Source organism: Triticum aestivum, chromosome 4B (assembly GCF_018294505.1).
Source record: "Triticum aestivum cultivar Chinese Spring chromosome 4B, IWGSC CS RefSeq v2.1, whole genome shotgun sequence".
In the NCBI taxonomy this organism is placed as follows: domain Eukaryota; kingdom Viridiplantae; phylum Streptophyta; class Magnoliopsida; order Poales; family Poaceae; genus Triticum; species Triticum aestivum.
The window spans coordinates 554479635-554493480 of NC_057804.1; positions in this window are offsets into that span (position 1 = coordinate 554479635).

Sequence of the window (13846 nt, forward strand, 5' to 3'; positions counted from 1 at the left end):
TCAAACTCCATATGTGATTAAATAAATGCCCTTTAATTGATTTGTGCTAAACAGCACCTATAAGTTGTTCTAACATGCATGAAAATGGTACAGATGGATTCCTTGAATTTTTCTGATAATTTTTCATATATAATTTATTTCATTTGAAGTTACGGTTAATTTTCTATGATTTTTAGAAGTTATAGGCATTTTCTGGAATTTTCTGAATATTAATAAATCCAGTAATTGAATTAATGCGCCAGCCTGACGTCATCATGACGTCAGCAGGTCAACTGGGCGCCTCCAGGTCAAATCTGACGTGTGGGGGCCACACGTCAGTGACACAGGAGCTAATCCCGGTCAAACCCAGCGCTGACTGGGGTTTGACCAGGGGTGGGGCCCGCTGTCAGTGGCCTAGGGGGTTGATTAGTGTGGGGGGGTTAGCCGCTAATGATGCCCACGTCATCTTCGCCGGACTTACGCCGGCGGCGACCAAAATGGCGGCGGCAACGCGCCGGACTTGCGCTAAAGGCGACGGAGGCGGCGGCTGGGGGCACCGGGGCGTAGCCCGGGCTCTCCCGCATCTGATGGGGTAGGTGGGAGGCTGCGGGAACGCCGGGGCTCGTCGGAACGGAGCTCGCGGCGGCGCCGGAGTTCGGGTGGTAACGGACGCGAGGCCCTGGTGGGGTTTTGGGCAAGCTGAGCTGCGCATGGGCTTCCTGTGAGCCCCACGAGCTCAAAGCCGTGCTCGGACGCGACCGAAACAGGCCATGGCCGCGACGGCAGCATGGCCGGCGGCAGCGAGCTCCGGTCGTCGGCAAAGTGGCAGCTGCGGTGTGCAAACGAGAGAACGGAGAGGGGAAAACAGCACAGGAGCTCACAGCGGGTGCAGTGGTGGCCTCTGCGAGCTCGGGGAGGCACCGGAGCCGACGAATTTGACGAAGATGGCCGGCGGGTCCGAGGTAGAAGACGACGTCGATGGCGGCGATGTGGCACGTCCGGGGCCTCGTGGCTTGTTGAGGAGGTAGAGGGAGGACCCGCGGAGCTTCCGGGAGCGTCGGTGAGGCTAGGGGTGGCCGGTGGCCATGGGTACGGCGACGATGGCGGCGAGCTCCGCTCGGTCGCGGGAGGGGAAACAGAGGAGCGAGGGGAAGGGAGGTCCCGAGAGCGAGGGAGAAGTGAGAGGGGGTCGGGGACGTCTCCGTGGCGTCGCGAGGAAGTCGGGGAGGCTGCCACGGCGAAGCAGGAGCTGGCCGGCGTCGGCGCGCGTGCGTCCAGCACGCAGCTGCTTCGGGGCGAGGGGGAGGAAGATGACTGGCAGCTGGGCTGCACAGTAACGGGCCGCGCAGAAGCTGGGCCGGCTGCAGGTAAGTGGCCCAGGTACGGGTCTTTCTCTCTCTCTCCTTTTCTAATTATCTCAGTTTTCTATTATTCTGTAAATTTAGGGCTTTATTAAAAATACTCAGGCACTTCCAAAAATCATGAAACTAATCATGGCTACTGTTTAGAATATATCCAACAGTAAACATTTTAGTTTATGATTATTTGAGCATTTGAAATATTTAATAGCATTTAAATGCCCAAATGAAGATACTATATGATTTAATTCAGTGACCAAATATGTCCTGCAAAAATATAAACCATTTTTGGTAGATGCTTCCACCTCAAACCAGAGATGTTGAACATTTTTAGAGGACATTTTGAGTTCAATGAAAAAGGTTTTATTTTGACCCTAGTTGAATTCATTTGGTGCTAGGGCTTAGTCAATCCCCATCTCAGGTTTAAATGAAATTTAAACATGATATAACACTCTAATGCATGCACTAGGCATTGTCAGAACTAGGGATGTGACAACTCACCCCCACTAAACAAGAATCTCGTCTCGAGATTCAAGCGTAGGGTAAGGTGAAGGGGAAACGCAAACTGGTATAATCTTCACGATCCAGGTTGCACTTCAAATGAACGTTGTTTCGATTACCATCTTTGTCTTGTCGTCTTGCTCTGAGAAATCCTGTCAACATGACATGGAGGGAAGAAGGAGACTCTAGAGGGGTCGATCTTCTCGAAGATCGAACAACTCACGGAATGAGACATAGGACCATCTCTCGGGTTGAGACACGAGATACACATCAAGAGGGGTGGAAAGAAACGGATGACGAAGGTTCACTAGGTAGACAACAATTCCAGACTCAAGAATGTGGTAAATGATTGTCACGTAGCGAGGAGTTGAGTTGCCATGATACCATAACGATGCACCTTAGGGAAGGTGACTCGTAGAAATATCCCCTTAAGTGGCAAAAAGAATTACCTTTGATATAGAGATCATTGAGACTCTCTATATCAGCCTAAGGCAATTCCCAAGCGATCGTTTGGAGGGGGTCAGTAGAATGGCATACTCAGACTTGGATGATGTGGATTACCTTGTTGAAGACAACGCAATGGATGAATTTGCTTATCACCGGAAATGGAAGAGACCCATGGTAGAATGGCACATTGGCGGTGCAAGCTGGGAACAAAATGCAAATGATGGGAATGATTCTAGTAACTGGGGAGAACCCAACAATAGAGAGTGAATTCACTGTTTGAAAAGGTCATAGCATTGCAGAGGAAACTGAGAGCAAACCCAGCTAGTGCCGATGATAAGACGTAGCGCTTGTGCGTGCTCTCAAGAACTTGAGCATTTCCACAATCATCAAGATTCTACCAATATCCGTGTCAAGGATCCTGGCAACACAACTTGCTACCATGATGAATGATGATGGATGATGCAGATGCAAAGGAAGATAACACTTCTCAGATTACACCCTTGGCGGGGCCAAGGAAATAAAATCTGGATGATCGATCGAGAGACATTTAGCACTCCGCTTCTAATGTTCTCCTTGATGTGCTAGCGTAATCCACCCATAGATATGGTTTGATATCTAGAACATCAAGTAAAAAGGTCGGACTTCGGAACACAGAAATCCATAGGGGCAACTAGGGAGTAATCCTACGAAATCCCTATGGGGAGGTGGCCAACTTCCTCAAACAAGATACTATAATAATAGGTCTACCGGATGGGTGTGTTGGCCACGACATCCACCTTGTCGGTTATTGAGAGACCAATATTATAATTCTTGGGAAATGTTCCAACCATTATATCTGCCTGAGATTCAGATCTGGTTGGTGTCAGGATATTCCAGACTCATCGAGTCTAGGAAGAAAAATGAAAGTTTGCAACACAAATCAACGAGATGACGTTGCGAGATTCTCGAGGAATGAACTACGATAGTAAGCTCCAAAACATGAGCTGGTTCTGCTACAACATGTGAACACGATGTCCAAGACAAGCATGACCACAAAGTAGTCTTATAATAAAACACTACCGAGTTCAGGAGGGGGAACCATCATTAATGACATCGAAGTCTCCACGCGTGGAAGTCCAAAGAGTTCACCTTGGACAGACTCCTTTATCTTTGAACAACTCAATCAGTGGCTTGGTGTGCTAGGATATACATATAGAATGGAGGTTGCAAATCTCCAGACCACAGAATACTTCGCACGTATGCATGACTGACTTGGGATGATTCCAGAGGAAGCAAAACTAACTTTCTCAAATTCACGGCGGCAACTTTCACCAAATGCACGTGTATAAAAGGAAGTCACTCCTTTCATCAAACAAATACTTCATGAGCTAGCATGAAGAAAATGCTTTCCAAAAGTTTCCAACACTAACTTATTGTCCAACAAAATCATGGAGGAGATAAGGATGTTGTCAATGGGCTCAACAACTGTTCATCTGGGTTTCCTTTTAAAAGGAATTCCATAGTTAAGTGAACAAGTGATAGCATTGGTCAGACCAAAGATGTAATGGTGTATGCTCGAGGAATCAACCACGAATAAGACAACATTATGAGCATCGTTGGTTCTGACTTGATTTGACGATAGCCCACACTCAAATCAAAGAATTGATAAGACGATAGGTCCAGCAACTGATCACAGGGACCAATCGATGAAGATATCATCTTTCTTCAACACACACTACACAAGAATATCCCTTTGGAACGAACTAAGTCAGGCAAGCTTTTATCTTCCAACTCTCCAAGTTGTTGTCTAGCTTAACCAACTAGCTCAGGGATATCTAACACCGATTCTTGGAGAGAAGGTGGTTCACAAGAAACCAACTTGATCACGAGCTCAACGTAGCGGTCAGGTGACGACCTGGTGATACTTCCGAGAAGACATTCAAAAATCACGAACCACCGGTATGTTACTAAGCTCGAGAACAATCTCGCTTTTGAGGGCAAGACGATATGATCAAATGAGTGAGAACTTGACAAGATCCTAACCCATCAATCGAAGGGTGAACCAGGAGAATGGACTAGGTAGCACGATCAATCTTAGAATGATGATTCAATAACCAACACACTAAGAATGAAATTATTGTCCTTTAACTACCCAGCAACGAGGTTGCTAGGCGTATTGATTTCACACATCACAATTCATTTGTCGGTATTCCGGTTGCATCAACACGAAGAACGAGGAATGACTAATGATGGCAAGAAGTATCACTGTACCAAGAGTTCATAGGATGGTGTGCAATTCCTATAACAATCCTGATATAAAGATGGTAATACTCCAAGGTAGAACAGAACAAAAGCTGGATTAGCAATTTGATCTGCGGAGCACAACTTCTTTGACCCAATCTTGGATATGGAAGAGGTACTGGAGTTTGTTTCTCCTAGTCATTCAGGACAGAATGGCTTGACGGACCACAAGAGTAATAAGCATTGATAACACGAATGCACAATTACTCCTGGCTATCAATTGATAGACGAGGGCCAGAAAACAACTAAAGAGGGACAACTCAAAGGAACATATGATTTTCTGAGTTGTGAATGCATAGATTAGCATGTCGAACGAGTTCAACATATTTCTTCCGGACAATCCATGCGGAAAGGTAGAACTGGCAGAGTCACAATTATGAATGGAGAACCCATCGAGAGCACTCCTGTTGTGATCTTTTGATCCAACAAACTTTTGCCGTAAGTGGTTCATGGTATTTGGAAGAAGGATATACCACGGACCTTGAGGACTATCGCAAAGGTTACTAATATCCTAAAGGCGCTAGCAATTACTATCAACATGAAGTAAGTAAAGTGAATCTCGGGTTCAGGAACCCAAGAATAGAATACCTACTACTAAGTAGCATCACGGGATGCTTTCGAGAATGATGGCCAGGATCATCACACTGGGAACACAAATCATGGCTAAATTACTAGATGATCCCCTAAGACACCTAGGGTCATAATACTAGCTCCAACATATATGTCAAGGCAATAAAGTACCTCAACTCACTGATTTGTGTGACTAATCTGACCAAAAGCACATAGGAAACAGGAGGAAGGGATTTGCAAATACATCCGACTATTTAGAAACCTGGGATGACTCGGACAGCATAACGGCTGTAAATGCTCAGAAAAGACTTGAGACATTCACAAAAATGGTGGCATAACCACTCAGAAGCACAATATCAAGATTTCGAGATCAACAATTAACATACGGAAGTAGTAGAAACTGAACTCAAGCTTAAATCCAACAATCTTATAAGTCTACGAATTAGTAACGCGTGATCCTGATAGAAAGAAGAGATAGCCTAGTTCCTTAACCCCGTAGGAAAGATAAGATGACTCAGATCAGAAGGGCATGAGGTATAAGGAGTAAAAAGAGCCTTACGTTCCATCCCACAATCAATTCCCTTATATAACTAAGACTTTCTAGACTCAACTTTGACCAGTTTGGCTTGGTAATCCTACAGGCAGTCAAGCTCTGATACCAACGCTGTCAGGACCCCGACTCAATGCCACATCGATCTAGCATGTAACACCTCATATCACTTTGCAGCCTCACGCACGGTATTCCCACGGGTGTCGCCTTACCTTTGCCCGAGACCGTTTGCGCCTTTTGGCACACGTATATGACAGTGTCGCTAGCATCCATATGATAAGGAGCCCGGGCTGACATGGCTAGTCGTAAACCCAAAGTGGCACAGACTTACAGGGACAGGCTTCCATGACCCAGCATCGAACGTGTCGGCCATCAGCGAATGAATCCAGGCTGTAGCGCTGGGCTAGCAGGACTCCGGTGAACCGGGCTGTAGCGGGCTAACAGGACTCCGGTATTCATCGCGTGACATTTCCCCGAAGGGACAGACACAGGAACGAAGAAGGACACATGCCGGCCAGCCTAAGTGTTCCGGAGCAGTAGCAAGCTACCATGGCTCAGTGAAACACTAGGAGACATTTCCTCGTAAGAGAGGCTACTAAAGATAAACAACTAGATGGTCAGATCCCACACATACCAAGCATTTCAATAACATACACACAATATGCTCGTTATGTGCAAATACAACATGGCATCACAACATGGCTCTACGACTCAAGTAATGTATTCATTAGGCTCCCAGGAGCGAGATATTACAAACATGGGTCTCATGACCCAAAAATCAGAGCATACAAATCGAAGCACAAACGGAAGCTATCATGTCTGAGTACAGACATCTATAAATGAAAAAGGCTGAGAAGCCTGACTATCTATCAGATCCTGCCAAGGGCACAAGATCGTAGCTGAGGTATCAAGCTAAACGTCGAAGTCCAGGCGAAACTACTAGCGAGACCGAAGTCTCTCTGCAAAAACATAAATAGGCAAACGTGAGTACAAATGTACCCAGCAAGACTTACATCAGAACTATCTACATATGCATCATTATCAACAAAGGGGATGGTGGGGTTTAACTGCAGCAAGCCAGCTTTGACTCGGTGGCTATCCTAAACTACGACTGCAATGTAACTCTTTTGAGGTGGCGCACACGAGTCCACATATTCACCATATCAATACACCACTATGGAACCGCTCCCGTCTCCCTACGAGAACGCCATCCATAGCACTCACGCTTATCTTGCGTATTTTAGAGTATCCACTTTCACTTGTCTATGAACTGATATAAGCAACCCAGAAGTCCTTTTCCGCAGACACGGCTATTCGAATAGATGATGTTAACCCTGCAGGGGTGTACTTCTTCACACACGCTCTCACCACTTACCGCCGTTTACACGACATGTACTCGGCAACCTTCAAGCGGAAGCCCAACGTGGGTGTCGGCCACGGCCTGCCTAAACACTCAAGTCTCTAGTCCAGGTTTATCGCCTATTCGGGTTCCATCCATGAGGAGATCCGGCCGGAGTTTCGCTCACAGCCCCAAACGATGTGAACAGGGTTCCCGAGACACCAAACGGGCGCCCGGTACACCGTGCCACGTGCCTACCGCATCACAGCCCACCCCTACGGTCAGCACTGCCCACGGCCTCCAGCATACTACAAACACCAGAAACTACTTGCAACTCCTGGACAGAGGATAAGGGTGATCAAGAAGCCGAGAGGGTCCATTGGTTTCGGGCCCAATGCGTGGTAGTAGCTGAATCATGGATCACAAACACAGAACTCAGTTCCTGAGGACGGCTGCAATGAGACAACCCACCATGTACTCCTACATGGCCTCTCACCGCTACCTTTACCAAATCGTGTTCACACACTTAGCTCACACACAGTAGGACATGTTCACACGCCTTTGATTCATCCCCGATGAATCAGACCTGACTCAACTCTAAGCAGTAGCAGGAATGACAAACAAGCAAGAATGAGTAGGCACAACAGGGCTCAAACAACTCCTACTCATGCTAGTGGGTTTCATCTATTTACTGTGGCAATGACAGGTCATGCAGAGGATAAAGGGGTTCAGCTACCGCAGCAAGTAACAGATGAATCGGTGTTGTCCTAATGCATTAAAAGAGAGCAGGAGCGAGAGAGTAGGATTGTATCGGAATGAACAAGGGGTTTTGCTTGCCTGGCACTTCTGAAGATAACATTGAGTCTTCATCAGTGTCAACGATCACATCATCGGTATCACGTCTATCGAGAGGGGACAAATACCGGCAACACAGAAAGGAACACAATCAATGCAATGCACAATATGATGCATGCTCATGACATGGCAATATGAATGTGTTTTGAGCTAATGCAACTAGCAACAGATTAAATGAAGTTGGTTTGAATATAAAATTCAAATTCAAACTCCATATGTGATTAAATAAATGCCCTTTAATTGATTTGTGCTAAACAGCACCTATAAGTTGTTCTAACATGCATGAAAATGGTACAGATGGATTCCTTGAATTTTTCTGATAATTTTTCATATATAATTTATTTCATTTGGAGTTACGGTTAATTTTCTATGATTTTTAGAAGTTATAGGCATTTTCTGGAATTTTTTGAATATTAATAAATCCAGTAATTGAATTAATGCGCCAGCCTGACGTCATCATGACGTCAGCAGGTCAACTGGGCGCCTCCAGGTCAAATCTGACGTGTGGGGGCCACACGTCAGTGACACAGGAGCTAATCCCGGTCAAACCCAGCGCTGACTGGGGTTTGACCAGGGGTGGGGCCCGCTGTCAGTGGCCTAGGGGGTTGATTAGTGTGGGGGGGTTAGCCGCTAATGATGCCCACGTCATCTTCGCTGGACTTACGCCGGCGGCGACCAAAATGGCGGCGGCAACGCGCCGGACTTGCGCTAAAGGCGACGGAGGCGGCGGCTGGGGGCACCGGGGCGTAGCCCGGGCTCTCCCGCATCTGATGGGGTAGGTGGGAGGCTGCGGGAACGCCGGGGCTCGTCGGAACGGAGCTCGCGGCGGCGCCGGAGTTCGGGTGGTAACGGGCACGAGGCCCTGGTGGGGTTTTGGGCAAGCTGAGCTGCGCATGGGCTTCCTGTGAGCCCCACGAGCTCAAAGCCGTGCTCGGACGCGACCGAAACAGGCCATGGCCGCGACGGCAGCATGGCCGGCGGCAGCGAGCTCCGGTCGTCGGCAAAGTGGCAGCTGCGGTGTGCAAGCGAGAGAACGGAGAGGGGAAAACAGCACAGGAGCTCACAGCGGGTGCAGTGGTGGCCTCTGCGAGCTCGGGGAGGCACCGGAGCCGACGAATTTGACGAAGATGGCCGGCGGGTCCGAGGTAGAAGACGACGTCGATGGCGGCGATGCGGCACGTCCGGGGCCTCGTGGCTTGTTGAGGAGGTAGAGGGAGGACCCGCGGAGCTTCCGGGAGCGTCGGTGAGGCTAGGGGTGGCCGGTGGCCATGGGTACGGCGACGATGGCGGCGAGCTCCGCTCGGTCGCGGGAGGGGAAACAGAGGAGCGAGGGGAAGGGAGGTCCCGAGAGCGAGGGAGAAGTGAGAGCGGGTCGGGGACGTCTCCGTGGCGTCGCGAGGAAGTCGGGGAGGCTGCCACGGCGAAGCAGGAGGTGGCCGGCGTCGGCGCGCGTGCGTCCAGCACGCAGCTGCTTCGGGGCGAGGGGGAGGAAGATGACTGGCAGCTGGGCTGCACAGTAACGGGCCGCGCAGAAGCTGGGCCGGCTGCAGGTAAGTGGCCCAGGTACGGGTCTTTCTCTCTCTCTCCTTTTCTAATTATCTCAGTTTTCTATTATTCTGTAAATTTAGGGCTTTATTAAAAATACTCAGGCACTTCCAAAAATCATGAAACTAATCATGGCTACTGTTTAGAATATATCCAACAGTAAACATTTTAGTTTATGATTATTTGAGCATTTGAAATATTTAATAGCATTTAAATGCCCAAATGAAGATACTATATGATTTAATTCAGTGACCAAATATGTCCTGCAAAAATATAAACCATTTTTGGTAGATGCTTCCACCTCAAACCAGAGATGTTGAACATTTTTACAGGACATTTTGAGTTCAATGAAAAAGGTTTTATTTTGACCCTAGTTGAATTCATTTGGTGCTAGGGCTTAGTCAATCCCCATCTCAGGTTTAAATGAAATTTAAACATGATATAACACTCTAATGCATGCACTAGGCATTGTCAGAACTAGGGATGTGACAGAGAGCAATCCTAGTTAGTGCCGATGGTAACACCTAATGCTTGTGCGTGCTCTCAAGAACTTGAGCATTTCCATAATCATCAAGGTTTTACCAACATCCATGTCAAGGGTGCTGACAACACAACATACCACCATGATGACTAGCGATGGACGATGTAGATGCAAAGGAGGATAACACTTTCTCAGATTTCACCTTAGCAAAGCCAAGGGAACGAAATCTGGATGATCGACCGGGAGATATTTAGCACTCCGCTACTAATGTTCTCCCTGATGTTCTAGTGCAACCCAGTAATTAAAATGGTTTGGTTCCCAGAACATCAAGTAAAAGGTCGGACTTCGGGAACACCAAAAATCCATAAGGCACAACTAGGGAGTAAATCCTACGAAGTCCTTAGGGGGAGGTGGCCAACTTCCTCAATCAAGATACTACAATAATAGGTCTTCCGGCTGGGTGTGTTGGCCACGACATCCACTTTACTGGTTATCGAGAGACCAATATTATAGTTCTTGGGAAATGTCCTAACCATCATATCTGCCAGAGATTCAGATCTGGTTGGTGTCAGAACAGTCCATACTCATCGAGTCTAGGAAGAAAAATGAAAGTTTGCAACACAAATCGACGAGATGATGTTGCGAGATTCTCGGGGAGCGAACTACGATAGCAAGCTCCAAAACATGAGCTGGTTCTGCTACACACATGTGAACATGTTGTCTCAGACAAACATGAGCACATGGTAGCCTTACAATAAAACACTACCGAGTTCCGGTGGGGAACCATCATCGGGGATATCAAAGTCCTTGCATAAGGTGTACTCTTAAGAAGGAGCTTCTTCTCCTCGAACAAATCAATCAGTGGCTTGGTGTACTAGGGATACGTATAGAATGAAGATGATCAGTCTATCAGACCATAGAATACTTCGCACATGCATGACTGACATGGGATGATTCCAAAGAAAACAAAAACAATCTTTCTCGAACTCACGGCGACAACTTGCACCAAATGCACGTGAATCAGAGGAAGTCACTTCTTTTATCCAAGCATATTATTCATGAACGAAACACGAAGATAATGCTTACAAAAGTTTCCAACACTAGTTGGATGTTCAACACAAATCATGGAGGAGACAAAATGCCGCTGATGGCTCAACAACAACTCATCGGAATTTCCATATCACTAGACTTCCACCGTTATGTGAACAATGTGATAGTATTGGTCAGACCAAAAGATGTAATGGTGTATGCTCGAGGAATCAACCACGAGTAAGACAACATTACGAATATCGTTGGTTCTGATTTGATTTAAGGATAGCCCACACTCAAATCAAAGATGGGGTAAGACAATAGGTCCAACAACTGATCACAAGGACCAATTGATGAAGATATCATCTTTCTTCAACACACACACACACACACACAGAAAGATATCCCTTAACATGAACTAAATCAGACAAGCTTTTATCTTCCAACTCTCCAAGTTGTTTAGCTCAACCAACTAGTTCAGGGTATCCAACACAGAATCCTGGAGAATGGGTGGTTTACAAGAAACCAACTTGATCACGAGCTCAACATAGCGGTCAGGTGTCAACCTGGTGGTACTTCCAAGAAGATATTCAGAAAATCACGAACCAGCGATATGTTATTAAGACTGGGAACAATCTTGTTTTTCAGGGAAAAACGATATGATCGAATAAGCGAGGGATTGGCACAATCCTAACTCATTGATCGAAGTGTGCACCAGAAATATGGACCAGGTAGCACGATCAACCTTAGGGTGATGATTCAACAATCAACACATAAGGATAAGATTATTGTCCATTAACTACCAAGCAACATAGTTGCTAGGAGTATTGATTCCACACATCACGATTCACTTGTCGGCAACCCGGTTGCGACAACACGGAACCGAGGAATGAATAATGATGGCGAGAAGTATCACTATATCAAGAATTCATAAGAGGGTGTGCAATTCTCACGATACTCTTGTGATTAAAGAGGGTGATACTCCAAGGTGGAACAGAACAAAAGTTGGATTGGCATTTTGATCTGCGGAATACAACTGCTTTGACCAAATCCTAGAAATGGATAAGGTACTGGAGTTTGTTTCTCCTAGTCATTCCGAAATGGAATGGCTTGACGGACCACAAGAATAATAAGCATCGATAACACGAATGCACAATTACTCCTAACTATCAATTGATAGACGAAGATCGGAATACGACTGAAGAGAGACAACTCAAAGGAACATATATCTTTCTGAGTTGTGGATGCATAGATTAGTATGTCGAGCAAAGCTCAACATTTCTTCCGGATAACCCATGCAGAAGGTAGAACTGGCAGATTCACAATATAGAATGGAGAACTCATCAAGAGCACTCTGGTTGTGATCTTTAGGTTCAAAAGAACTCCTGCCAAGAATGGTTCATGGTATTTGGAAGAACGAAATACCACGGACCTCGAGGACTATCGCAAAGGTTACTAATATCCTAAAGGAACTAGCAACACTATCAACACGAGGTAAGTAGGGTGAATCTTGGGTTCAAAACCCAAGGAGTAGAATACCTACTACTAAGTGGCATCACGGGATGCTTTCGAGAATAAAGGCCAGAATGATCACACTGGGAACACAAATCATGGCTAGCTTACTAGGTGGTACTCTAAGACACCTAGGGTCATAATACTAGCTCCAACATATATACCGAGGCAATGAAGTACCTCAACACACTAGTTGGTGTGGTTAATCTGGCCTAAACAGACATCAGAACGAAAAGAAGGGATTTGCAAATGCATCAAACTATTTAGAAACCTGGGATGACTCGGACAGCATAACGGCTGTAAATGCTCAAAAGAATTTAGACATGCTACAAAAATGGTGGCATAACCACTCGATCATCATAATATCAAGGTTCTGAGATCAACTATGAACATACAGAAGATAGTAGGAGCTGAACTGAGGCTTAAATCCATCAATCCTATAAGTCAATGGATTAGTAACACGTGATCCTGATAGAAAGAAGAGAAGGCCTAGTTCTTAACCCCGTAGAGAAGAAGAGGGTGACTCAGATCAGAAGGACATAAGGTAAAGGAGTAAAAAGAGCCTTACGTTCCATCCACAATCAATTCCCCTACATATAACTAAAGCATTTCTAGACTCAACTTCGACCAGTTTGGCTTGGTAATCCTATAGGTAGTCAAGCTCTGATACCAAAGCTGTTAGGACCCCGATCCTAAGTCACACCGATCTAGCATGTAACACATCATGTCACTTTGCGGCCTCACGCACGGTATTCCCACGGGTGCCACCTTACCTGGCCCGGGACCGTTTGCGCCTTTTGGCTCACGTATATGATAGTGCCGCTAGCATCCATATGACAAAGGACCCGGGCTGACATGGCTAGTTGTGAACCCAAAGCGGCACTAACTTACAGGGATAGGCATACATGACCCAACAACGAACGTGTCGGTCATCAGCGAGTTAATCTAGGCTGTAGCACTGGGCTAGCAGGACTCCGGTGAACCGGACTGTAGCGGGCTAACAGGACTCCGGAATTCATCGCATGACATTTCCCCAAGGGGACAGACACAGGAACGAAGAAGGACACATGCCGGCCAGCCTAAGTGTTCCGGAGCAGTAGCAAGCTATCATGGCTCAGTGGAAACACTAGGAGACATTTCCCGGTAAGAGAGGCTACTAAGGATAAACAACTAGATAGTCAGATCCCACACATACCAAGCATTTCAATAACATACACACAATATGCTCGATATGTGCAACTACAACATGGCATCACAACATGACTCTCCGACTCAATTATTTATTCAATAGGCTCCGAGGAGCGGGATATTACAAACATGGGTCTCATGACCCAACACTCAGAGCATACAAGTCAAACCACAAGCGGAAGCTTAACATGTCTGAGTACAGACATCTATAA